General features: G+C 39.5%; 1 pseudogene; it reads left to right on the forward strand.

The window, feature by feature from the left end:
• Positions 1-2,796: 2,796 nt before the first annotated feature.
• Positions 2,797-26,291, forward strand: LOC138838641 (zinc finger protein ZFP2-like; annotated as a pseudogene).
• The last annotated feature ends 331 nt before the right edge of the window (positions 26,292-26,622 follow it).

Below are 26,622 nucleotides of genomic sequence, written 5' to 3' on the forward strand. Positions count from 1 at the left end.
GTGTTGTTTGCCTTTCATGCTACTGCATGAGCCATTTGGCTTTTGTTATGGGGTATATTCTGGGTTTCTGTGCCCAGGTTGGTTTCAAGCCTGCCTCTTCTGATCTCACCTCCTAAATGTAGGGTTATGGGTGTAAAGTTTTGGACCATTAAATTTTCTAAGAAAAAAAGGATTCCACTCCATGGGACATGCTATTTCTTTTGAAAGGAAACTTCAACTGCATTGTATGTAACTCAAGAGCTAATTTTATTCTCATTCTTTTTGTTGTTGTTATTTGGTCCCATCATAGGGCCTGAACTCTGGGCCTGGGCACTGTCCCTCAGCTCTTCAGCTCAAGGCTAATGCTCTACCACTTGAGCCACAGCGCCACTTCTGGCTTTTTTTTTGCTTATGTGGTGCTGAGAAATCAAACCCAGGGCCTCAGGAATGCAAGGTGAGTGCTCTATGACTGAGCCACCTTCCAAGTCGTTTATTCTCATTCTTTAAGAAGGCAAATCAGTAGTTGGACAAAAGTTCTAAACTATGATCCACTAACAGGAAACTGACTTCCAAGACTTGGGGTCATTATTATAGGTGGATCTACAGTCTAGATAGAATATACATTACTACTCTCAGTATGATCTGGAAATCAGTAATGGAAAGTGTGAAAGTGTATATTTGTAAGCCAAACCTGACATAGGTTACATTGCTTCAAGCTTGGAATCCTAGATACCCTGGAGGCTGAAATCTGAAGATTTTGATTTGTAGCCAGCAACTGTAGAAACATGAACATGAGACTCTTATCTCTAACCATTCAAAAACTAGAAATGTAGCCAAGACAGAAACTAGTAGAATGCTAGATTTGAGCAAAATAGCTGAGTTCAAGCCACACATTGGCAAAAAAAAAAAAAAAAAAAAAACCAGAGCTGGGGGAAAGTCCACCATGGAGCTGTTAAGAATTGAGAAACCATCAGTTGGTAAGGTGGCTCAGTGGTAGAGCGCTTGCCTTGCATGCTTGTGGCCCTGTGTTCAATTCCTCAGCACCAAAAAAGCAGAAAAAAAAAGCCAGAATTGGCATTCTGGCTCATGTGTTAGAGTGCTAGCCTTGAGCTTAGGAGGTGAGAGACAGTTCCCAGATTCAGAGTTCAGGCCCCACAACAGAACCCACCACCCAAAAAATAAAACAATTGAGAAACCATATTTAGGAGCAACCTTGTGAACAGGATGTCTACCACCTTACATTAATGATGACACAGCAAGAGCAATAGTTCTCCACTATTTCATATTCACAGGGCACTGTCTTCCTAAACCTAAATTGATTGTGAAGCTGGAACAAGGTGCAGAACCATGGATAAGAGTTGGCTCAGAAGAGAATTTCACAGGTAAGTTAAAGCATCTTGAATGGTGATGATGGGTCCAGAGCCCAGTTTTTCTGTTTGCCTTGAGCTGTACAGAGCAATAGTATTCCTAGTGCCCCTCAGTCATGTATGGCAAAGAACTAGGTGATCCTTTGTCTCAAGGAATTGTCAATCCAGAATTCTCATGGAGACAAACTGAATTTGGTATAACAGTTTAGTAATTGTTAGCAATTCTCTTTGTTTGTAGAGAAGTCATTCTTAAAGAGAAAAAGACAATAAGAAATGTAGAAAGAAGATCTCATTTTCTATTAAACTAGTATCATGCAGGTAGGAAGAAAATAGAAGTATGCTAGGGCTGCTATCCTCTGATTGGGACAATTTCTTATCAGTGGTGCTGGGCTTAGAGGGAGATTCAGAATGGAAGCATTAAGAGTACGTAGATGGGGGCTGGGAAGGTGGCTCAGTGGTAGAGCGCTTGCCTTGCATGCTCAAGGCCCTGGGTTCGATTCCTCAGCACCACATAAGAAAAAAGCCGGAAGTGCGCTGTGGCTCAAGTGGTAGAGCGCTAGCCTTGGGCTGAAGAGCTGAGGGACAGCGCCCAGGCCCAGAGTTCAGGCTCCACGACCCGACCCAAAAAAAAAAAAAAAAAAAAAAAAGAGTACGTAGATGAATAATATGAGTCAATATTTCCTGGAGAAAAATATAAAACTCTGAAATACAGAAAAACGCTATTTTGCATTGTAAAATGTCAGTACTACTTTCTTAATTACTACATTGCAGAGAAATGTATATATTCTGCATAAAGCAATGCTTTCGTATTTGAAAATCTTGCAACGAAATGTGAGGAAATATCTTTACATTAAGGAATCTATGGATCTCATTTATGTTTTTGTCTATTTATCTATTATTCATTTTAGATGTCCCAGAATTGGAGGATGTGATTAGAACCTGTCAGGAAAGTCAAAATGAATATCTATCTGAAGTAGCAGTCATGACTAGTAGCCCAGGGGAGGAAAAAGTGAGACTTATAAGAAGTTTTCATTTGAGCTCCATACAGAAGTCAGAACTGATTAAGTATAATGGGAACTCCTTAGGGATGAGGATAGAAAAGGTCACTGGCTGTCAGAACATGGGTGTTTTCAGTGAACCTGGTAAGATGTGTGCTGCATATAGTCCTCATGTGTCTTCTGTAGTTGAAGAATGAAAAGAGAGTGAACAGGTTTTCACTGAGAAGACACACGCTGTTGTCCCTTAGAGAACACACACAGGAGAGAAACCTAATGAGTGTAACATGTGTCAAAAGACTTTCACCCAGAAATCAAAGCTTACTGGCCACCAGAGAACACACACAAAAGAGAAACCTTTTGAATGTAACATTTGTGGAAAATCTTTCACGAGAAAGTCATATCTTCCTAGCCACCAGAGAACACACACAGGAGAGAAAATTTATGAATGTAACATGTGTGGAAAGTCCTTCACCTGGAATTCAAATCTCACTGTCCATCAGATAACACACACAAGAAAGAAACCTTATGAATGTAACATGTGTGGAAAGTCTTTCATCCACAAATCAAAGCTTACTGTTCACCAGAGAACACACACAAAAGAGAAACCTTTTGAATGTAACATTTGTGGAAAGTCTTTCTCCTGCAAGTCATATCTTACTAGCCACCACAGAACACACACAGGAGAGAAACCTTATGAATGTAACATGTGTGGAAAGTCTTTTGCCAAGAAGGTACACCTTACTGTCCACCTGAGAACACATACTAGAGAGAAACCTTATGAATGTAATGAGTGTCGAAAGTCTTTCACCCAATCAAACCTTACTGTTCACCAGAGAACACACACAAAGGAGAAACATTTTGAATGTAACATGTGTGGAAAGTCTTACACCAAAAAGTACTATCTTACTGGCCACCAGAGAACATACAGGAGAGAAACTTTATGAATGTAACATGTGTGGAAAGTCTTTCACCTGGAAGTCAAACCTCACTGTCCATCAGAAAACACACAGGAAAGAAACCTTATGAATGTCATATGTGTGGAAAGATTTTCAGCCAGAAGGTACACCTTGCTGTCCACCAGAGAGCACACACAGGATAGAAATTTTATGATTGTAACCTATGTGGAAAGTCTTTCACCCAGAACATATAACTTTCTTTCCATCAGAAAAAACCCACCAGAGAGAAATGTTATGTAGGTAGCAGGTATGGAAATTCTTTCACCTAGAAGGCACACCTTAATATCCATCACAGAACACAAGGAGAGAAACCTTATGAATGCAACCAGTGTTCCAGTGTTGAAAGACCTGGAGGTCACAGGTTAATACACATAAGTTGATTCACACAAATGACATAACTTAGGATTGTACCAAATGGGAAAGTCTTTGATCTGTAAGAAAATTGAAATTGCAATAAAGAACCAATAGAGGATAGAGACCTTATGATATAGCAGATATGGAGTCCTCGAACTACAAGACACATAGCTCAGGGTTCATCACAGAACACACAAAACACAGACACACAGACACACACACACCCTCACACAGAAAGAGGAGGGAAATTTTTATGTAGGAAAAATAAATGGAAAGGTTTTCAAGAAAAGTCCTAACTCACTTTGCATCAGGAAACAGACACAGGCGAGAAAATACAAATGTAACGAATGTGGAAAGTTCTTTACGAAGTATTCATGGATCCAAGTTCATAGGACATACACAATGGAGTAATCTTAAAACTATTACAAATTTGGAAATCCTTTGATCAGAAAGGAATACCTCCTGTTCATCAGAGAACTGACTCACATAGGAGAAAAGAAAGTAGTGCATAGAATATATGTGAAATGACTTTCAATCAGAACTGAGTCCTCAGCATATGTAAGAGCATAGACAGGAAAGAAATTATGAGTATAAAAAACATTTTGCCAGAAGTCACATCTGGACAAGTATCCGAGACCTGGACACATGACAGACTCTCTGCAAATATACACATGGGAGGAAGTATTTCAACAAGAAGCCAACCTTCAGCGAGTATTAGAACATTCACCCCGGGAAGAAACCCAATGTAGGAAAATCTTTGTCAGAAAACCTCTGTAAATTATACAGAGAAATCCTTCATGGCAGAGGTAAGCTAGGTGTGATGGGAAATCATTCTTCACTCTTCAGCTCTCTTTGAGCCAACATTCCTCATCCTGTCATTGTGTTGAGTGGGTATGGTGTCATTCAATATTATCCAAAGCATGTAGAAACAACCAGTCTCAATGAGTAATTCAGAGATTGAAGTTATTAACTTGTGTCTTTTATACTAAGGAATTTTGTGTCAGGGTAATTTAAAAAACTCTTCTTAGAAATATTAGCTCTGGCCATTCGGGACTGGATTCAGATCATCTGCAACATGGTTATGGGTACAATAGATGAGTAAAGACTGTTATGTTAGGAGGCAAGAACATGAGAACAAAAGAAGAATGTTTAATTTTTGGTGAATGTGAGCATTATTCTTTCAGAGCTCCGGCGCAAGAAAAATGGCTTTTATGAAAAGCAAATTCTTGAACTGTTTACAAAATGATAAAGAGGATGTAATATTTTATAAATTGATTTAATAATTCAGTAATATTAAGTAATGAGGTCAGGTGTGGATGGTGCCCTATTGGCCACATGGTAGATGGTGGGGTCTGGCATCTTTTTTTCATGCAGGGGGAAGGAAATGCCCCATCCATCACTTGCCTCTCAAATGATGGGTGTGGCTGGATCCCTGCTGCAGGCATGGGCATTTGGCTGATATGTTACTCAAACTGATAGTCCAGTGCCTGGGACTGGGAATTTCCTGTAGTGCTGTCTCCTGCTTAGGCCCTATTTAGGCTGGACCAGCAGTGGCACCAGATGCCATGCCACATGTCTCTGTAATCATGTCCTTTGTCCTGTCTCCTGGCTTGTCTCTGGTCATCATAGTGTCCCAATTCAGCACTCTCTTGGTGCTGATTGGTTTCTTGGTGTTGTTTTTATCCTTTTTTCCCCTTTCTGTCCTGTTTCCAAGTTATCTAAGTGTATTTGTGGACTGCAAGTCTTTGTTACAACAGGCTGCTTGCAGACATCTAACTGTGTAATAGACTCCAGTATTCCATCTTCCAAAATGTGGCTTCCAACAAATATACTGTCTTCTTTTACAGAAACACAAAGGTTGACCTAAATTTAGAATTTCTAGAGCTAAGATAGATGCCACTGTATAGTTATGTAATTAAAGATATACTGGAGGTCTATAGAAAAAAATATCTGTTATATCAGAAAGTGCTTAATTAGTAAACCTAGACCAAGACTCCAGATCCTTTAAATGCCAGTCATTCTAGATATGTCCAGAGCTGTTTGGTTACATGAAGAGCTCTACTTTCACACTTTCATGAAGGAATGTTTTTGTGCCAATATAAGTTGTTGAACTTAGGACCTGAGTTGAAGCCAGCCTGAACTGGCTTCAAAGTAGATTGTCTCATCTTGGCCTCCATAAAAGCTAGGAATCAAAGCATGAGCCCTGTGGGCTGTTCTGAAGAAATCTCTCTCTGGTAACAGGAAGTTTGCTTCAGTGCTTCAGCTCAGGCTTCCTGTGGCTTCAATAATTTCTGTATTTATTTCAATTGTTCAAAAATAATAACTACTCTTTATGGTATTTTCACAATAAAAATAGAATCCTTTAATCCTGCCTATGATTCTATTTATAAGATAAGAACAGAGGAGTTCACATTGCAAGATTTAAGTAGTTGCTCTTTAACCCCTTCCCTCACATTGTTTACCCTTCTCCTTTTTTGGGGGGGCGGGGTCCAGTTGTGGGGCCTGAACTCTAGGCCTGGGTGCTGTCCCTCAGCTCTTCGGCTCAAGGCTAGAACTCCACCACTTGAGCCACAGTGCCATTTCCAGCTTTTTTTTCTTTTTGCTTATGTGGTGCTGGGGAATCAAACACAGGGCCTCGTGCATGCAAGACAAGTGCTCTAACACTAAGCCACCTTCCCAGCCCAACCCTTCTGCTTATCTACAGAGGCCTAGTTTAAAAAAATAGGGGTATTGGGAGGCACCTGTGCCCTTGGCCTTCCTACTTGTACCACACACACACACGCGCGTGCACACACACACACACACACACACACACACACACACACACACACACACACACACCACATCCATTTGGAAATAGTTCATTCTCCCATGTTTACAGACTGGATACTTTCTGAAAAGGGATGGTTCACAGATCAGAGTCCTACCTAGGCTTGTTATATAGCTCAAATTATGAACCATTGTGCCACATTCATTCAAAGTATGCCTGATGATAACTTATTTAATTAATTTTTTTATTATTTCTGTTATCATTTGGCCAACACTTTGCTTGAACTCAGAATTTAAAGGACTAAATGCTCACTGAATTCGTAAAATACCCTTTCCTTCTTTTAATTTAAGACTAGCAATTAAAAATGAGCAATTACACTCCCTCATGTGTTGAATCCTTGCTATTCAGGAAGCTGAAATTAGATAGTATTTGTAGGCCATCCCATGGAAATGCTTCATGAAAATGGTATCTTAGCCAATAAAAGCATGGCTCTGGTCATATGTGCCTATCTTATTTGCTACTTGTGATATGTAATTATAAAATTAGTGTGTTGAAAGGCCCAGGCAGAGAAGCAAGACCCTAAGGTGAAAAATCAGTGATACAAAAAGGGCACCTGGCATAGAAGGTAAAGGAAGCCTCACAAATTTTTGCCCCTGAATTCAACCTGAGGAGCCATAATAAAATACATGTAACCAATACATTCTTCCAAATATTTAGTGGAAGAATATGGATGTGGTTTACCCAATGATAGGTAAACAGTCCTTTACTAAGTGATTGCAAAAGGACCTTTGCATAGGGCTATATGATGTTATGAATTTTATATCCTGTTAAGTGGACACCATGAGTCCTGCTTGGATCAAGTAAGTAAGATCTCCTGATCTAACAGGGCACTGGTACTTCACATTGGAATTCTTAGTTGCTCAAGGGTATGAGATTTAAAGATCACAATTGAAAAGCAAACTAGGTAGGAATTGCTGTGAAAGTGTTATGGCCAATTATCACCAAATTTCCCACAAGTAGTGCTGTGAATGAAGTTGATAGACTGTCAACAATTTTGTCCCTTTATTACCAAAGCTCAGGGACAGTACCCAGGCCCTGAATAGAAAGCACTCCAAGGCCAGAGAAGATATTTTCTAAAATGGGTTTTTGGCCCTCGTGCAGAAAATTTACCAGTCTTGTATAAGCATAAACTCTTCCATAGGGTATAGTCATTGTCCTCAATTGAAGTTGATATTGAAATATCTTATAAGCCAGGGTAATGGTAGATTGTCACGAATAGTTTCGTATCTTTTTTCATGTGAATGCACATGCACATACCTTTATGTTTCTGTCTAGTCCATAGGTCCTTGCAGAAGTTCAAGTTACTATGCAGGACAATGTGGTCCATGTTTGTAAAGTACAGAATGAGTCCTTCAAAGAGAGATCTCAACATAGAAAATGTGGCCAAATATTTCAGTATACTTGAAACAGTAATATAAGAAAAGAAGGAATCAAGTGGTGATGATTTAAGGTCCCAGAATACCAATATATTTGAACGAGAAGGCTGTGGTCTTGTGCTGTGTGCACATAGATGTAGGAGAAATACGCATTTCAGTTTGAGCTGTTCAGATGTGTTGAAGCATTTTTGTTGTTTTTCCCTTTCTGATTGCACTTTATTTCAAGGCCACTCCCACGGGTGATTGACAGGATATCTAGTTTCAGCTCATTCTAAAAGCTATGTTCAGAAGAGAAGTGTCAATTCACCATACACACAATCACTAAGAGTGGGTTAAGTTACAAAAGTTTTCAGAATGTCAAGGGTCCTACCACACAGTTCATCCTGTAGCCCTTTTCAAAATTAGGCTTTAGAAGAATTCTGCTTTTGTATGAAGATTTCAGCTCTAAATTAGATTATTTTCAATAGCCATTCAGTGAATGTTACTGGATAAAGAAAACAAATAAAGTCCTATTTATTTTAGAGAAAATTCTGATATCATCAGCAGGGGCAGTTAATATGATTCAGTCAGGACCCTGAAGAGTCTGCTCTCCAGGGATCTAAGTATTTAACCAACAACCTCCAATTCCCAAGCACTCTTGACACCAATGTTAGGTGAACCCTTGTTTCTTCCTCAGGTTAACCTGGAATGATGCACCTTAGAATGATTGGAAGGGGCAGAAGCTGGGATACTGAGCACAGTGGGTACTGAACAAGGCTATCATAGGATTTTCACTAGACTCCCAGTGACCAACAAAGGCCCCCTTGTGTTACCTGGAACACTTATATCTTTATGTTTGTCCAGCTCTAGGTAATTTTTCCTCCCATAATTAGCTTAACATTAAGTATACATTTTTTCTGTTCCCGCAATGAATTTGAATTAAGAAATTCTTTTAAAATTCTCTCTTTCATTTTCCTGGATCACTTACACCATTGTTTGAAGTCCCTGTTATAGAGGTCTCAGTACTTTGAGTAGATGACTACCTGGAGCATCCACAGCCAACCATCTTTGCCTCACTTGTATATGGGGTCTGAACCAAACCCAGCCAAAATTTTATATGTGCATTCTAACTTAAATGTTTGTTACCAAAAGTTTGATGTGGAGACTTCATCTGATGTGGTGGAAGTTGGTTGGGCTCATGGTCTATGCCAGAACTCAAAATGGAAGGTACACAAAAGAAAAGTTTGGTATGAGCCAGGTGAGGAGAGGAGGACAGTGCCAAAGTCTTCATGCAATAGGCAAACCTGGCAAGCCCCTTGGGACAGGAGTAAGAAGCCCAGAGCAGGGTATGTGCTCCCCATCAGTCCACCACCAGCACAGCATGGCACCTGCAGCATGGGCCAAGGTGTACACGTGTTTCCTGCAGGGCTGACTGTTGACACAGGGACCTGTAAGAGAAGTCAGTGGCCTAATGTAATAGTCTTGTCCTATGTAGATGATACAATTACTTGTGGACTAGAGAATTGGTAGTAAAACATTGTTAGATGAACTAGGAAATATTCTTCAGGATGTGTGTGAATGTGTGTGTCCTAAGAAGAAAAGAAATTGAAAAGTAGTTCAGAGAGAACTTCATTTATTTATTTATTTATTTTTGGGTCCGGTCGTGGAGTCTGAACTCTGGGCCTGGGCGCTGTCCCTCAGCTCTTCAGCTCAAGGCTAGCACTCTACCACTTCAGCCACAGCACCACTTCCGGCTTTTTTCTTATGTGGTGCTGAGGAATCGATCCCAGGGCCTTTTGATGCAAGGCAAGCACTGTACCACTGAGCCACCTTCCCAGCCCCAGAACTTAGATTGCCATGTTTTTGTGGGGGGGGGCGTCCGGTCATGAGACCTGAACTCTGAACCTGGGTGCTGCCCCTCAGCTGTTCAGCTCAAGGCTAGCACTCTTCCACTTGAGCCACAGCGCCACTTCTGGCTTTTTTCTTTTTGCTTATGTGGTGCTGAGGAATCGAACCCAGTACCTCAGACATACAAGGCAAGCGCTCTACCACTGAGCCACCTTCCCAGCCCAGAGAGAACTTCAATGACAAGTGTGGGACTTAGGTGCACAGCAAAATAGATCCATTACTATCACAACAAATAGGTGAAAAGGAAGGGCTTCCTTCACTTATTTTTACCTACCCTTACAAATCCCATTGTGTTCAAAATAATAAGAATAGAAATGTATGTGTTGATGCTTAATGTTGTACAACAGCTAGTTTACAAATGACAGCAGAGGCCTAAGGTCTCTTCTGTGTGCGGTCCCTGAACTCTCTGGAAAGGAGGACTATACTATTGAAAGTGAAGTTATGTCACTTGTAAGTTTGTCGTTTAAATTCCAGAGGAAGCACTGACTAATTTAAATGAGTAGACTTTTTTTTTTTTTTTGCTGGTCTTTAGGCTTGAACTCAGGGGTCAGGTGCTGTCCCTGAGCTGCTTTTGCTTAAGGGTAGCATTCTACCACTTGAGCCACAGCACCACTTCTGGCTTTTTCTGTGTATGAGAACCTGAGGAACCAGTTCCTCATTCCTGGGATGCAAGCACTGTACTACTTAGCTACCTTCCCTGTCCTATAAGCACACTTTTTATGTTAAAAGAAGAAAGAATAGGTTGGTATGTAGTATCCACTTTCCATGTGCATGTCCAAAGGTTCAACCCCTAAAAGTGAAAGGAAGAATGTAGAAAATGGAATGACAGGAAGTATTTTGTTATAACTACAAAGAAAAGTAAAACAAAGGCAATGAGCAAGTAATTAGGTTTTTGTTTGTTTGGGATTGTTTCTTTTTTCTTTCAATTGTTAGCTGTGGGGTTTAAACTAAGGGAGGGTCTGGTATATTCCCTAATCTTTTCACTAAAGGCTGGCAGGCTACCACTTCTAGCCATACTGTCACTTGTAGTTTTCTGGCATTTAATTGGTGATAAGTCACAATGAATTTTCTGCTTATGTGGTGCTGAGGAATGGAACCCAGTGCCTCATGTATGCAAGGCAAGCACTCTACCACTGAGCCACACTCCCAGCCCTGCCTCCATTCTTAAAACAGTGTGGTTGGGGCTGGCAATGTGGGCGAGTGATAAAGTGCTTGCCTAGCGTGCATGGAATACTAAGTTTGATATCTCAGTAGCTAATAAACAAGAACAGCCCCCAAATACCCCTAAAATCACTGGTGCTGTAGCTGAAATGGTAGAGTGGTAACCCTCAGCATAATGAAATTCAGGAACAGTTTTCAAGCCCTGAGTTTTAACCCCAGGAATGTCAAACAAGAACAACAAAAACAAGATGAAACGAGCAAATGAAACAAAAAACCCAATGTCAGCAAGTTTCATTGATAAACACAACACACAAACGCACACATAGACACACACGCACACACACAAATACACTTTTATAAAACCATATTCCTCGCCTTTATTATGTCTGCTCACCCTCCCTGCAGCAACTGCTACCTACATCCACTGGAGAACTTACTCTGTGTTTCTCTTGTTTTTGCATTTTTAAAAAATTTATTGTGAAGATTAAAATATAAAAGTATCAATAATCATGAGAAAATTCAAATCAAAAGTACAATAAAATAACCATTTTATACATGTTAATGTGGCCATAGTTTTAAACAAAACAACAAAAATCCTTCCAAAGTCTAACAAAAGCTAGGAGAGATGTGACAACAATGTGAACTTGGTGCATTTCTCTCAGGTATGTAAAGCTATCAAAGATGGGACAAAAAGTCCTAAAAAGAACTGAATATAGAATTACATAGAAATATGGTCCAGCACTTCTACACTTGTACGTAACTTAGAGAAAAATAAAGATTTCTATAAATGCCATCAAATAAGGACTAAGTTTCAAGAAAGACAAATACCACAAAGAAGTCCAAAAGTATTTTCAGAGATTAATTGAACTACTTATAACACACTCAGTCCTGTACAGCAGTCAAAATTATGTTTGAACACACTTTTTCAGCAAATCCATTAAAACTTTATTACGATAGTCTAATGTTATTTTTGTGGATGTGATGCCTGACCGGATTCTAGCCAACCTTTACCTTCCATGAGAACTTACCTCCTAGGTGTCATTGAAGCACAAAAAAGTGAAGTAACTTTGTCCTCACATTAAAAAATGAGAAACACACTAAAGCAAATCTGCACTTATCTTAGAAGGCAAGATTTGATCATCTACTAAATCTACAAGCCATCCTTAGCTTTTTTAGAAACATATTCCTAAAGCTGAATCTTTTTTTTTTTCTTTCTGTTTTTCAATTTTGGACACAGTTAGATTCATAACATGGAATGTCAAACAGAGTGAGAAATAAAAGAATCTCATCAGAGATCCTTTCATTCTTTCTTGCTTTTGACAATGAGTAAAGATTCTGGAGCCATGGCTTGGAGAGAAGCCAAATGAGAGAGTCAGAAAAGAACCTGTGTGATTTTACCCTCGAAGTTTCTGGTCAGAACATGATAGTGGACTGGAAAAGCATAAAGCCTTCTTATGGGAGAAGAAACATTCCTGAATCAAGGAGAGCATTAAAGTCTCCACTAAAGACAAATCCACAGAAGAGTGAAGTCTTATGTGTTACTAAACAATATTAACAGAAAATACACCCCAAAATGTAGATCCATAAAATTTAAAAGAAACAACTTATATAGGGATGTACTTTTGCTCATAATTGTTGGTATACAGGAAATTCTTTTATCCAGCATCCTGGTTTTTCTTACACTTACCCACAATGGTAATTGATAACATAAAATACATAAACTTTGCAGTGCCATTTACAAAAAGAGAAAATCTATTCTGTTTACTTCAGTGAGGTAGTTTTTGATAGGAAAGACCATATGAATCCTTTAAAAGCAGGTTTTGCACATTAGTAATGGGTTTTCCTACATCACAAGAATGTTTTCTTACTTTGAAAAACTTAAAGTGAATTTATTATAGTCTAAGTGTTCACATTCACAATACTTAAGTGGAGGAGTGTTACAAATTTCATGGTGGGGTATTTGCTGTTTGTTTTGGGATTTGGACCAACCTCATCCACATTAGTGACTGAACATCCTGCCTCAAAATTTTCAAGTTTTCTATTTCATATTATTTTATTAGAATAGAATCTGAATTTAAAAGAGGACATTGTAACTGGGCTCTCATGTCTAATGGCTGTAATCTTAGCTACTCAGAAGGCTGAGATCTGAGGAAAGTTAATATTATCCCCGCCTTTGCTCCTCATCTCCACCCAGACCTGAGCTCCTCCCAGACCTAGAGTTCCCTCCATACTGCTGACCACTCCCTCCCTCTACCCACACCAACCTGAGCATGCACCTACCTAACTTCCTGCCCCCAGCTCCTGTTGCTACCTGAAAAGAGACAGATGAATGTGCTCCCTCTCCTGGGAAATACTGTCTTTCTAGTAAACCTTATAATAATCTTTCTCCTGTGCTTGCTTTTGGTCCCCTGGGATGGACCTAAAGGATCACTACAAGGATGACAAATTGAAGTCATGGGTACAAGAGTGTCTGAGAGACTTATCTCCAATAAAGTAGCCAAATAATTTCATAGTCAGTTTCCAGACCTTGAATTCTAGAATCAGGACAAGCACATATATCAAGGTCATTGTATTATATTCAAATTATATTTTAACAATTGATTTGGAATACATATATAGAAAGTCTCTCTCATTTATTTTGGCTGTCATTGGGCCTGAACTCTGAGCCTGGGAACTGTTCCTCAGCTCCTAAACTCAAAGCTAGCACTCTACCACTTGAGCCACAGTGCCCTGCGAGTTTTTTCTACTTATGTGGTTCTGAGGAATCAAACCCAGGGACTTATTCATGCAAGGCAAGCACTCTACCACTGAACCACCTGCCCAGCCAGTCTCTCTCAATTTAAGTGATGTAAAATAGGCTAATTATATTAGTGGAGAAATTGTAATTTGTTAAAAACAGACACATTCATTGGAGTATATCTGTGCCAGCAGCATTTTGAAAGCCATAGGAAGTGCACAGGGTGAAAAGAGGATCAATGTGTTTATATAAGACATTTTTTCAAGGAATATTTACTATTCATAGGCTTCAATACACAAAAAGCAAGTTTATGAAGTCACATGGGTCAGTACCAGAATCTCTAGGTTCAGGAGTATAAACGCACAACTCCTGACTCTCCATGTCTACAGGACCAGAGGTTTGTGAGCCAATTTCTGACAGCTGGAGGAACAAGTGCTAATGGCAGCACAAACCCAAGAGCCCATAAAATATCATCCACCCCAGACTAGGGAAAGATGCTAAGGGCAGACTCTGGCTCCCAAATCAGATTGCTTCAAGTTACAGCTCCCAAGTGCCTATGAAGAAGAGGCACTGGGCTTCTTCCTTTTGGCTCTGACTATGGAGTGCAAAGCTGTACTTCAGAGCTCTTCCAGCAGCAAGGTAAAAGGAAAGAAACCCGAATTTGCAAACTAAAAACACCAACAGTGGCAGCCAAGGAGACTCAAATGCCTTACCCTAGCCCCCCTCCACACTTTCAAAGGATCTGTGCCCCAATAAAAACTACAATTCCCATAATACCATGCATTCAACTAGAGGAAGTGGGCTTGTTACAGGGTTTGGACTGGTACCAGAGACTTGGTCCTAAGTGTGCTTGGTTGCTTGGGGACATTTCTCTCCCAACTGTGGGAAACTAAGGTGAGTTTCCTCTTGTAAAATCCATTTACCTCCTGAAACATTGTGAGATCAACCAAAACATAGAATTGTATTAGGAGCATTAGATAATTTGGCTTTTTAATTCTTAGTTTATTAATGTAATTGATGTTATAAGACTCCATGGTTATTGATTTTGTTTTTATTCAAAGTGTATGTTCCTCTGAACATAAATTATGTCTCTGTTTTGCCTTAAAAATTTGAATATCTCTCCTCTCAGTTTAAAAAGGTATTTGCAGCTGGGTGCCAGTAGCTCATGCCTGTAATCCTAGGTACTCAGGCGGCTGAGATCTGAAGATGCTGGTCTAAAGCCATCTTTGGCAGGAGAGTTCATGAGCTCTAACTCCAATTAACCACCAGAAAAATGGAAGTGACCTTGTGGCTCAAGTTCTGGAGAGCTCAACTTGGGGGAAAGAGCTCAGGGTTAGTGCTCAGGCCCAGAGTTCAAACCATAGGATCAGGTATTTACAGACACTTAACTGATTGATTCTGGGAGTGTTCCTTTTAGCTTCTGGGCCTGGGGCCTTACCTGTAGGAGTTTGGTGGACAAAGGTTGAAGTAGAATGAGGAAGGATGCATATAATCTGCAGTTGTTGCCAGGTTGAGTCCTAGAATAAAGTGATGCAATCACTGGACAGATATAGAAAGTGTCTATAGCTAAGGTTGTTGCTGAAATAAAGAGAGATTCATCATTAGCCTTGTCTCTGTCTCTTCCATTATCATCCCCTTGTTCTTCTGGAGCACTGCTGGTGTTGTGGCTGGCCCCCAGCAGTGGTAGTATGCTTACCTAGCATGCATGAAGCCCTGGTTCAACTCCTCACTACCACATACAGAGAAAAAGCAGAATGTGGAAATGTGGCTCATGTAGTAGGGTGCTAGTCTTGAGCAAAAGAAGTTCAGTGGCAGTGTCCATGCACTGAGTTCAAGCCCCAGGGTTGGGACATAAAACACAAGAAATATAAGCTGGGTGCTGGTCCCTCATGTCTGTAATCCTGGCTTTCAATAGGCTGAAACTGAGGATCCCAGTTCAAAGTCAGACTAGCCAGCAACATGTGTGAGACACTTATCTCCAGTGACCACTAAAAATCCGGAAGTGTGTTGTGGCTCACATAGTAGAGCACTTGAGCTCAGTGATGGTTCCCAGGCTCAGAGTACAAGTGCCATGACCCAACAACAAACAAAAAGAGGATAAAAGTATAAATAAATGCATCAGAAATACAGGATGGAAAAGTGAAAACTACACTGCACAGATAATCTTGGAAGCACACCAGTGTTTCCTGATCCTTTTCTCCTTGCCTCTTAGGAATTTACTTTTACAGAATGAAATTAGGTTTTCTTTATATTATCAGAGGTGCTTTTCAGTTGAAGTCTATAATCCAAATATGGCCTTTGATTCCCAGTTTTCATGAGGAATAGTTCAGCTCCACAAAATGGACATGCAAAACCCATACACTGGAGAAATAAAATCAGGTAAGAAAGTTTCCAATCCAATCCATCCCAATTATGTTGTATGTAAAGGATCACCAAAAATCAAAATAAGTTTTAGGAGACAAGTATAGGATCTCTGATTATGAGAGAGAGAGAGAGAGAGAGAGAGAGAGAGAGAGAGAGAGAGAGAGAGAGAGAGAGAGAGAGAGAGAGAGAGACTGTTGCAGACCCTGGGGTTCCTGCAGGAGCAGGCAAAATGTGAGCAAAGGCTTCAGGGCCATTGACTCCCACCCTCAGGACTACAAGCCCTTGCCCTTTATGGTTTGAGGAAGTGTGTGTTCTAGCTGATTGGCCTGGGGCTTTAAGTGAAGGGAAGCTTTGGTGGAAAACTTAGATTGAAATAGAATGAGGAAAGAAGTGTGCTGTTTGCACTTTTTGGCAGAGTGGGCTTAGACCAATATTACACAAGCATTTGAGAGACATAGCAGAATTGTGCCATCAGCCCACTCTCTGTCTCCTTAATTACCATCCCATTGGACCACAGAAGTCTTGCTTGTGCTCTGATGAGACTGGGGCAGGAGACAAAAGATTTATTCCACAGCTTAATGGATAAGGTCTGAGAAGACAAGTCTGAGGTCCCCTAGATATGTAGCCTAAAGCTACTGAGAGGAACTTTAAGTTTCAGAGAGGAGGTAAGACTACTAAAGAGATTTTCACATGCAAAAATGAAAAGACAAAATCAGACTGATTTGCAAGTGATTAAGCATTACATCAACATAGACCTACCCTAAACTTCACTTTTCTACACACCTGCATTCATTCTGACCCCCAAATCACTCTCTTTGTAGGAAAATCAGGGTAATGTGCCATGTACTTCAGAATCCCTGTGAGGAAACTTTTCACTACTTACCTGAAGAAATTATTAAAGGACATGCAAATAGAGCACAGCAAATGCTCACAGATAGTGTACAAGCTCTGAGTTCAAGCCACAGGACCAAGAGCAAAAACAACAATCATAACACCCTTAGATGAAAAGCAAACTGCAGAAACAACCTAAAACTCCTTTGATTTAATAGATAGAATTGGGGATGTTCTGGAAAATTAATTGTTAGCTTTTTTTCGAAATGCAAATCAACACAAGGATTATGCTGCTTTTCCAGGTAACAATCTTCCTATTCTATGCCCTTGTGTACATTACAGCAATGGGAATTGACCTGGTATAAGTTCAGTGTCTGTGAGTACCTTTGTAAGATGGGAGGGGAGATATTAAACAATTGAAGGCAAAAGAGAGATATAATTTACATTCAGCAGAACACAGGAATGGAACAAAAAGAAATATATGAGCAACACAGTCACATGAACTCAATTTCATTATTAGAACAAAGAACCAAACAGTCAATGCATCCACTTGTCCCCATATATTCACATTTTGTGGCGGGTTTCAGGAAGGAAATAGTGTTTTACAAGTAAAATTCAGCTTAGCTCCTACAGCAGGGAGAGAAAAGTCCCAATGCATTCAAGCACTCTTGTGACCAGGGTGGTGCCGGGCATTGTGGGAATTGTAGTCTCCAAGAAGGACATTTTTGTTTATAGTCCTGGGTTGTTTTTGTTGTTTTGGAGGGCAGAGGTGGGGCAGAAGATCCTTTTGTGCATGCGTCTCCCCGCCCACCATGGGCATTTTAAGTGGGCTTCTTCTGGATTCTTTCCCTTTGCCTTGCTGCTGGAAGTGCCCTGAAGTAAAGTTTGGCCTTCCATAGGTGGGAGCCAGGAGTCCGGCCCACAGCTCTGTGCAGTGGAGCTTGGGAGCTGTAACTTGAAGGAATCTCAGGCTTTGGAACTGATGTCAGGTAGGAACTGTGGGATTGCTGCCGGAGTCTCCCCTCCACGGATTTCTTTTTCTTTTTCTGTTTCTGTTTGGTCATTGGTGTGGCTTAAACTCTGGGCCTGCAAGCACCATAACTGAGCTCGTCAGCTCAAAGGGAGAACATTACACTTCGGTTAAAGCTCCTACTGCCCCCTCCAGACTTTTCTCCAGTCTGGAGTTGGTAATTTGCTTGAGGTTCAGGAGTTTGTGCTGTCATTAGGCTCTAGGCCCTGAGGTACAAGAACCTGGTTCCCAAATATCTGAGAGCAAGCTTGGTGATTCTGCAGATGAGGAGAGCCCAAGAGCTGTGCATTTGTACTCCAAGACCAAGGGATTCTTCTATTAACCCATATGACTTTATTTGCTTTGCCTAGGTGTAAAAGAGTAGAGGAAGAATTCTAGTGAAATTGTAGGGTTTGTGACTGCCTTGAGTCCTCTTACATTGAAGTTGAATTTATTGCTTCTGTGTTGTTTCTCCTAGAGATATTTTAATCTGTTTGGCTTGAGTTTTTAATCTCCTGGCTTGATTTCACAAGTGTTTGTGTTCGACTTTGTTTCTAGAGACAGTTGTACATGGGATATTGGATATTGGTCCTGTATTTTTAGGAACGAAGCCTAGCAATGTTTGAAGCAGAGCACCCTATTAATAGGAATCTCCATCATAAATGGACAGACCCTGTCAATTCTGAGAATCCCTAAAGGGAAAAACAGAAAACCACAAGAAGGGGAAGATGTTGCTAGCTTCCTTTGCCTTATGCAAAAATTGTTGCTACTTCCCTGAGCACCAGATTCAGGTGGTACTCTTTCCTACACCACTCTCAATCACTTTGTGTTGTTGCAAGATTTAAACTAATTTCTAGGAGTCGTGATGAGCTGGATTGAGGAATAAGCCAGAGCAAAGTTATCAAAGGATATCTGAAGCTGTGGTTTGGGATGTTGGAATAACTGTTATGACTGAAAGTATCTAGTCATGTAGTAATCCCTAATCCTCTTCTTGCTAATTTATTCAGCCTGTTAACAATGATTTTTAATATGTCATCATGCAAACTTACATTAAGTGTGCCATCTATGGATTTGCTAATGCTAGCTCTAATCAGTTGGTTGTGCCTGGTAGTACAGAAAGTGTTGGTCTGGGACATGTGGCCTAAAAAAGAAAATTCACAGAAGAAAACTTGAGGTAATATGTCTTACTCAAGATTGTATGCTTTGTAGGTGTTACTTATCTTCAGGTGTGTCACGCCTATATCGATTATTTTATGTTATATCTTTAGGATGGCCAAGGTTCTTCGCATGACTGTTTAGGGAAATGAACCTTAGGGACTTCTCATATCTGGGTTACCTCATGTTTACTCATGTCCCTTTGGACAAAGCATTTTAAATGGCAAATTGCTAATCTTTGCATATGTGTGCAATGGGTAGAGTGAAATGTGCCATTTGACACCCATTATTGAAATAGTATAACATAAGCAATATATTCTATATACATTTTTCTATCTAACTTTGGGTGAAAATTACTGTTACATCATAAATGCTTTCCATGGTGTTTAAATATGTAAATGAATGTGGTAGAACACAAAACCCAAGGATTCCGAGGATACTTTTGCATTAAAAAAGCATTTCATGGGCTGGAAAAGTGGCTCAGTGGTAGAGTGCTTGCCTTGCATGCATAAGGCCCTGGGTTAAAATCCTCAGCACCACATAAGCAGAAAATGCTGGAAGTGGTGCTGTGGCTCAAGTGGTAGAGCACTAGCCTTTAGCTGAAGAGCTGAGGGACAGCGCCCAGGCCCAGAGTTCAGGCACCAGGACTGGCAAAAAAAAAAAAAAAAAAGGAAAAAAAGCAGTTCATACATCCTGAAGTATATTCAGTAATAACGAATGACTTTTAGTGGAAATATATGTATTTGCTTTCAATTATTCAATAATTTCAGTGGGAACATTCATTTTTTCCAATTTAGTGTGTACATAAATATATAAATTAGTAGGTTAAATAATATCTATTTATCAGGAAACGGGCTGGATTTGTGTTTATTGGACACTTTAATGCTCTGCCTAAGACATTAAAAATTCTTCGCTTATAAGAAGGCTTTATGTTTTCACAATAAAAAATAAATAAAAATTAAAAAAAGAAGGCTTTACAGTTTTCCAGTCCATGTATCATGTTTGCAAGAGGAAATTCTGGGCCCAAAATCTCACAGATTCATTTCTGAATGCATCATTTCCCTTAAATCCCAGCCATGCTTCCCGAATCTTCTGCTCATTGTCAGCAGCAAGACAGAATGAATGGATCTCTGGTGAGTTGATTTTTTTATTTTTCATTTGTTTTCCATTCCACTATATCAACCTAAAGATGTCCAACAATTAAAAACAATACCAACCACACAGATTCATCCTCAGTAACATTTTCATAAATCAGATAAAGAAGGCTTGTAAATTAGCAGATAAAGATTGCTTGTAGGTTTAGCAGATTGAATGGTTATATTCTAAGTTGAATTCAGATTGGCTTCAGAATGTCTAGGTTTCAACTTGTCATAAAATGTAGTCACAGCTGTTATGTGATGTAATGACACAGAACAGGTTACTTCTCATGGAAGTTGAAGGATAGATTGCCACCAGATCACTTCCTCATGAGTAACATTAAACTATCTCAATGAAATTTTCCTGGAATTGCTGAAATATTGTGGTCATGCATACCTTCGTGTGTTCTTAAGGAATGATTAACCTATATGTACTTAAATTACTTTCTATATATAGTTCTTGGACTGCTTCATGGTCTTGGACTTACTTGAAACTTAGCCTGTATTTGTTGCTAAGCTTTATGGTCTTTCTACACATTCCTGTTTGTTTTCTAAAGTATTCTCACAAGATTTGTTTCCTCTATTTTCTCTCTCTATTTTTGAATTTCTACTCACTAGTGTTGGTTATTTTTCTTAATCTCTCTTTGTATCTTTTATCATTTTTTTCTTTTTTAAATCTGTCTTTCCTCCATATGTGACTCAGTTGTGTCTTTTCTTCAAATGATCTATCTGGAACAAGATTCTCTTAAAGATCAGCTTTATGTTGCTGACATGGCTCTTAGGATTGAAATTTTTCTTACCCATAGTATAGGAAAATTGTTGCCTAGAGAGTTCTACAGGATTCCAGATATAAAGAAAATTAGAGAAACACAAAAACATAAACAGATAGACTTAGGGGAAACCAGGGTTCTGAAGGCTCTCTGGCACTTGGTCCCTGGGTGCCATCAAGCTAGCATAGTTCCTTGAGTTCACACAGGGAAGATTACCATTGATAACATGCCAAAATGAAGTATCTATATTAATAGTGCAATCAGAGCCACAACAGGTTGTGAGGAAAACATGTTTCCTTATTCTCCTGACACAGAAGACTGGCTTCAAGAGAAAATGCAGACATGGAGTTCACCTTACCTAGCTTTCAAGGTCAACAGCAGCTCAGTTTCAGATGCTATCTTTCCAACAGTAAGGAAAAGGCCTGTACTCCAGTCTCTTAACCCTCTCCAGAATTCTCTTTTAACCCTTCTGCGGCCAGCTCTCATTTCTTTCAGTGGTGTCAGGCTGGAATTCCAACCTCTCAAACCTTTTCCCCTTCAGCTCAACTTCAGAATTCCCTACAGAAAAGTACTTACTTCTACCAATTGATACACTGCAAGAAAATCTGTTTTCTCCTGATTTTGTGTTGGTCTAACTTCATTTGATGTGCTATTCAGTTTTGTTTTTCTTTCCTACTACTTTTGAATATTTTAATTCATTGCCAGTATAAGATTGGAACTAGTGTTGAAAAAAAAAATACAGTGACAAGATGTTCTCTATTAGAAATATCACTTGTCACAAAATCTCACTGATGTTGGCTCACTAATTGATTTTGACCTCTGAGGTATTTGACTATTAACTAACACATGTGAAAATATAACCTTAGAGATCTACTGGAGAAAGGACTCAGGAATATGTAACGCATTTGAGCATTTGGTCATATTTATCATTTTTGTCATCTTGAGTGTTCCTTGAGCCTCTCTATATTTGCCTTCACCTTCCATGAAGGGCTATTAAAATGAAAACCTTGTAAGGAATATTTTTTTCCCTCCACCTTTATTTTGTATTGTAGAATGTAGGCAAAGTTTACAAAATTTCATGGTAGCAGTTCTTTTTTACATGAGAAGGAAATATCAGGGTATCTATGACCACATTTCAATATTTAGCATTTAAACCAAACATGGTAAACCTCGGATATTTTTATGTGGGAATTAAATCTTATAAGGGCCTAATCAATCATTAGTTACTTTCTGGAGTACTGTTACTGTTTTTTTTTTTTTAATATTCATGTGGACACTGCTTTTCATAGATCTAGCAATGTTCTATGTTCTGTATTCCATGTGATATCCTGAATGTGTGCTGCTTGCTTTTGAGAGTACTTGTTAATAGAAGGTCTAAATAGGATTTATGGTGAAGCAGTATGTGTCAAACAGGAAAAATATTGGTTTAATTCATTTTTACCCTGGTATGTACTGAAATTTTATCAAAAATAATAATATAATTTTTCAGACACCTCCTTAGATTTAATGTTATCATGCCAGATTATTGTCTCCTTAGAGTTTTGATCTTGTCTCTATTGCTAGCAGCAGAAATGTGTTTGCATGCATGATGGAAACTGTAATTTTTTATTGGTCTTGGGCTTCAATTCTGGGCCTGGCTGTTTTTCCTCAGCTCTTCAGGGTAAGGTGAGTGCTACCACTTGAGTGACAGTGCTACTTCCATTTTCTGGTGGTTTATTGGAAATAATAAGTGTCTCATGGACTTTCCTGCCTGGATTGGCCTTGAACTTTGATCCTCAGACCTCAGCCTCCTGAATAGCTAGGATTACAGGTATAAGTCACCAGCACCCTGCAAATCTGTGTATTTTCATGACCAGGTTTATGTATTGTCAAATATTTCTAGTTTGGTATTTAATTCTCCTAGTGAATAGATAACAAAGCTAGCTGCAAACATTTTATGTAAGACAAAAGCATACCTGCAGCATAATGAAATTCCAGGTTGGAATTCTCATAACCCAGGTCTAATTTCTTGATGGAAATGTGCCATTATAGAATCTGATATCATTTGATGATGTGGCTGTGAACTTCACCTGGAAGGAGTGACAGGATCTGGTTCCTGGTCAGAGGACCCTTCATAGAGATGTAATGCTGGAGATCTATAGCAACTTCATGTCCTTGGGTGAGCAAAGGTTATTTTCACTTGGAAGATCAAGTGCCTTTATTTTAGTAGACATTAGACTATTTATGTTATTTAGGGAGAAGATTCCAGTCCATTCCCAGGTAAAAAACTGCTACTATAAAAGTCAGTCAAATTTGAGTCTGAGAGCTTGGTGTTGTTTGTCTTTCACACTAGTGCTTGAGCCACAATTCTATTTTCACTTTTGTTTTGGGGTATATTCTGAGTTTCCGTGCCCAGGTTGGTTTCAAGCCTCCTCTTCTGATCTCACCTCCTAAGTGTAGGATTACAGGTGTAAGCATTTGGACCATTACAATTTCTAAAAAAAAAAAAAAAGAAAGAAAAAGATTACAGGCCATGGGAAATGTTATTTTTTTCTAAGGGAAACTTCAACTTCATTATATGTAACACAAGAGCTAATTTTATTCTCGTTCTTAAGCTATGATCCACTAATAGGAGACTGACTTCCCAGACTTGGGTAATTATTATAGGTGGATCTACAGTCTAGAATAGCCCATACATTACTACTGATAGTATGCTCTGGAAATCAATAGGTAAAAGTTTGTATTTGTAAGCCAAACCTGCTACAGGTTTTAGTGCTTCATGCTACCAATCCTAGATACTCTGGAGGCTGACATCTGAAGGTTTCAGTTTGAAACCAGCAGCTGTAGAAAAATGACCATGAGACTCTTATCTCCAATTAACCATTCAAAAACTAGAAATGTAGCCAAGACTCAAACTAGTAGAATGCTATCTTTTAGCAAAAGAGCTGAGTTCAAGCCACACGGTTGGCAAAATAAACCCAAAGCTGGATGCTACTCCACCATGGAGCTGTTAAGAATTTAGAAACCATGGGCTGGGAAGGTGGCTCAGTGGCAGAGGAATTGCCTTCCATGCATGAGGCCCTGTGTTGGATATCTCAGCACCACAGAAGCAGAAAAAAAAAGCCGAAATTGGCTATGTGGCTCATGTGATACAGTGCTAGCCTTGAGCTGAAGATCTGCCGGACAGTGCCCAGAACCAGAGTTTAGGCCCCAGAACTGGACCCCCAACCCCCAAAAAACAATTGAGGAACCAGATTTAGGAGCAACCTTGTGAACAGGATGTCTGCGACCTTACGTTAATGATGACCCAACAAGAGCAATAATTCTCCACTATTTCTTAATCATAGGACACGGTGTTCCTAAACCTGAATAGATTGTCAAGCTGGAACAAGGTGCAGATCCATGGATAAGAGAAGCCTCAGACAAGAATTTTACAGGTGAGTTAAAGCATCTTGAATGGTGATGATGGGTCCAGAGCCCAGTTGGACTGTTTATCTTGAGCTGTACAGAGCAATAGAATTCCTAGTACCCCTGAGTCATGTGTGGCAGAGAACTAGGTGATCCTTTGTCTCAAGGAATTGTCAATCCAGAATTCACATGGAGGCAAACTGAATTTGGTGTGCCAGTGTATTTAATGTTAGCAATTCTTTGTCTGTAAAGAAGTCATTCTTTTTTTTTGTTTGTTTTGTTTTTGTCAGTCGTGGGACTTGAACTCTGGGCCTGGGCGCTGTCCCTCAGCTCTTCAGCTCAAGGCGATCGCTCTACCACTTGAGCTACAGCACCACTTCTGGTTTTCTGGTGGTTTATTGGAGATAGGAGTCTCACGGTCTCTCCTGCCTGGGCTGGCTTTGAACCGGGATCCTCAGATCTCGGCCTCCTGAGTAGGTAGGATTACAGGCGTGAGCCACCAGCGCCTGGCAAAGTCATTCTTTAAGAGAAAAAGACAATAAGAAATGTACAAAAGGAGATCTCATTTTCTTTTAAACTAGTATTATGCAGGTAGGAGGAAAATAGGAGAATGATAGTGCTGCTATTCTCTCATCAGGACAATAGCTTATGAGTTGTGCTGGGCATAGAGTGACATTCAGAATGGAACCATTAAGTGTATGTTGATGAATAATTTCAGTAAATATTTCCTAGAAAAAAATAGAAAAATCTGAAATACAGAAAAACATTATTTTCCATTTTAAAATGTCAGTACTACATTCATAGTTAGTACATGCAGAGAAAAGTTTATATTCTACATAAAAAAATGCTTTGATATTTGAAAATCTTGTAACAGTTAAAATGTGAGAAAATACCTTTACAGTAAGGAATTTATGGATCTCATTTATGTTTTTGTCTATTTTTCTATTATGCATTTTAGATGTCCCACAAATGGAGGATGTGATTAGCACCTGTCAGGAGAATCACAATAAATATCTCTCTGAAGTAGCAGTCATGAATATTAACCCAGAGGAGGAAAAAGTGAGACTTATAAGAAGTTTTAATTTAAGCTCAAAACAGAAGTCAGAACTGATTAAGAATAATGGGAATTCCTTACGGATGAGGACAGAAAAGGTCACTGGGTGTCAGAAAATGGGTGTTTTCAGTGAACCTGGTAAGATGTGTGCTGTACATAGTCCCCAGGTTTCTTCTGTAGTTGAAGAATATAAACAATGTAAAAGGTCTTTCACTGAGAAGACAACCCTATTGTTCCTCAGAGAACACACACAGGAGAGAAACCATATGAAAGTAAAATGTATCGAAAGATTTTCACCAGTAAGGCATACCTTACTGTCCACCAGAGAACACACACAGAAGAGAAACCTTTTGAATGTAACATTTGTGGAAAGTCTTTCACCTGCAAGACATATCTTACTGACCACCAGAGAACACACACAGGAGAGAAACCTTATGAATGTAACATGTGTGGAAAGTCTTTCACCAAGAAGTCAAACCTTACTGTACACCAGAAAACACACACAGGAGAGAAACCTTATGAATTAATATGTGTGGAAAGTCTTTCACACATAAGTCACCCCTTACTGTTCACCAGAGAACACACATAGGAAAAAAATCTTATGAATGTAATGTGTGTGGAAAGTCTTTCACCCAGAAGCTGCACTTTACTGTCCACCAGGGAACACACACTCGGATATAAACCTTATGAATGTAACATGTGTGGAAAGTCTTTCACCCAGAAGATACACTTTACTGTCCACCAGAGAACACACGCAGGAAAGAAACCTTATGAATGTAACATTTGTGGAAAGTCTTTCACCCAGAAGATACACTTTACTGTCCACGAGAGAACACACACAGCAGAGAAACCTTATGAATGTAACGTGTGTGGAAAGTCTTTCACCCAGAAGTCATACCTTACTGCCCATCAGAAAACACACAGGAAAGAAACCTTATGAATGTCATATGTGTTGAAAGTATTTCAGCCAAGATCTATACGTTACTGTCAACCAGAGGGCACACAGGAGAGAAATTTTATGAATGTAAGCTATGTGGAAAATCTTTCACCCAGAACATACACCTTTCTGTCCATCAGAAAAAAACCCACAAGAGAGAAATGTTATGTATGTAGCAGGCATGGAAATTCTTTGACCTGGAAGGCACAACTTAACATCCATCACAGAACACAAGGAGAGAAACTTTATGAATGCAACCAGTGTGGAAAGACCTGGAGGTCACAGCTTAACACACAGAAGTTGATTCACACAAATGAAATAACTTAGGATTGTA

Source organism: Dipodomys merriami, unplaced genomic scaffold (genome assembly GCF_024711535.1).
Source record: "Dipodomys merriami isolate MVZ:Mamm:240054 unplaced genomic scaffold, mDipMer1.0.p SCAF_286, whole genome shotgun sequence".
Lineage (NCBI taxonomy): Eukaryota > Metazoa > Chordata > Mammalia > Rodentia > Heteromyidae > Dipodomys > Dipodomys merriami.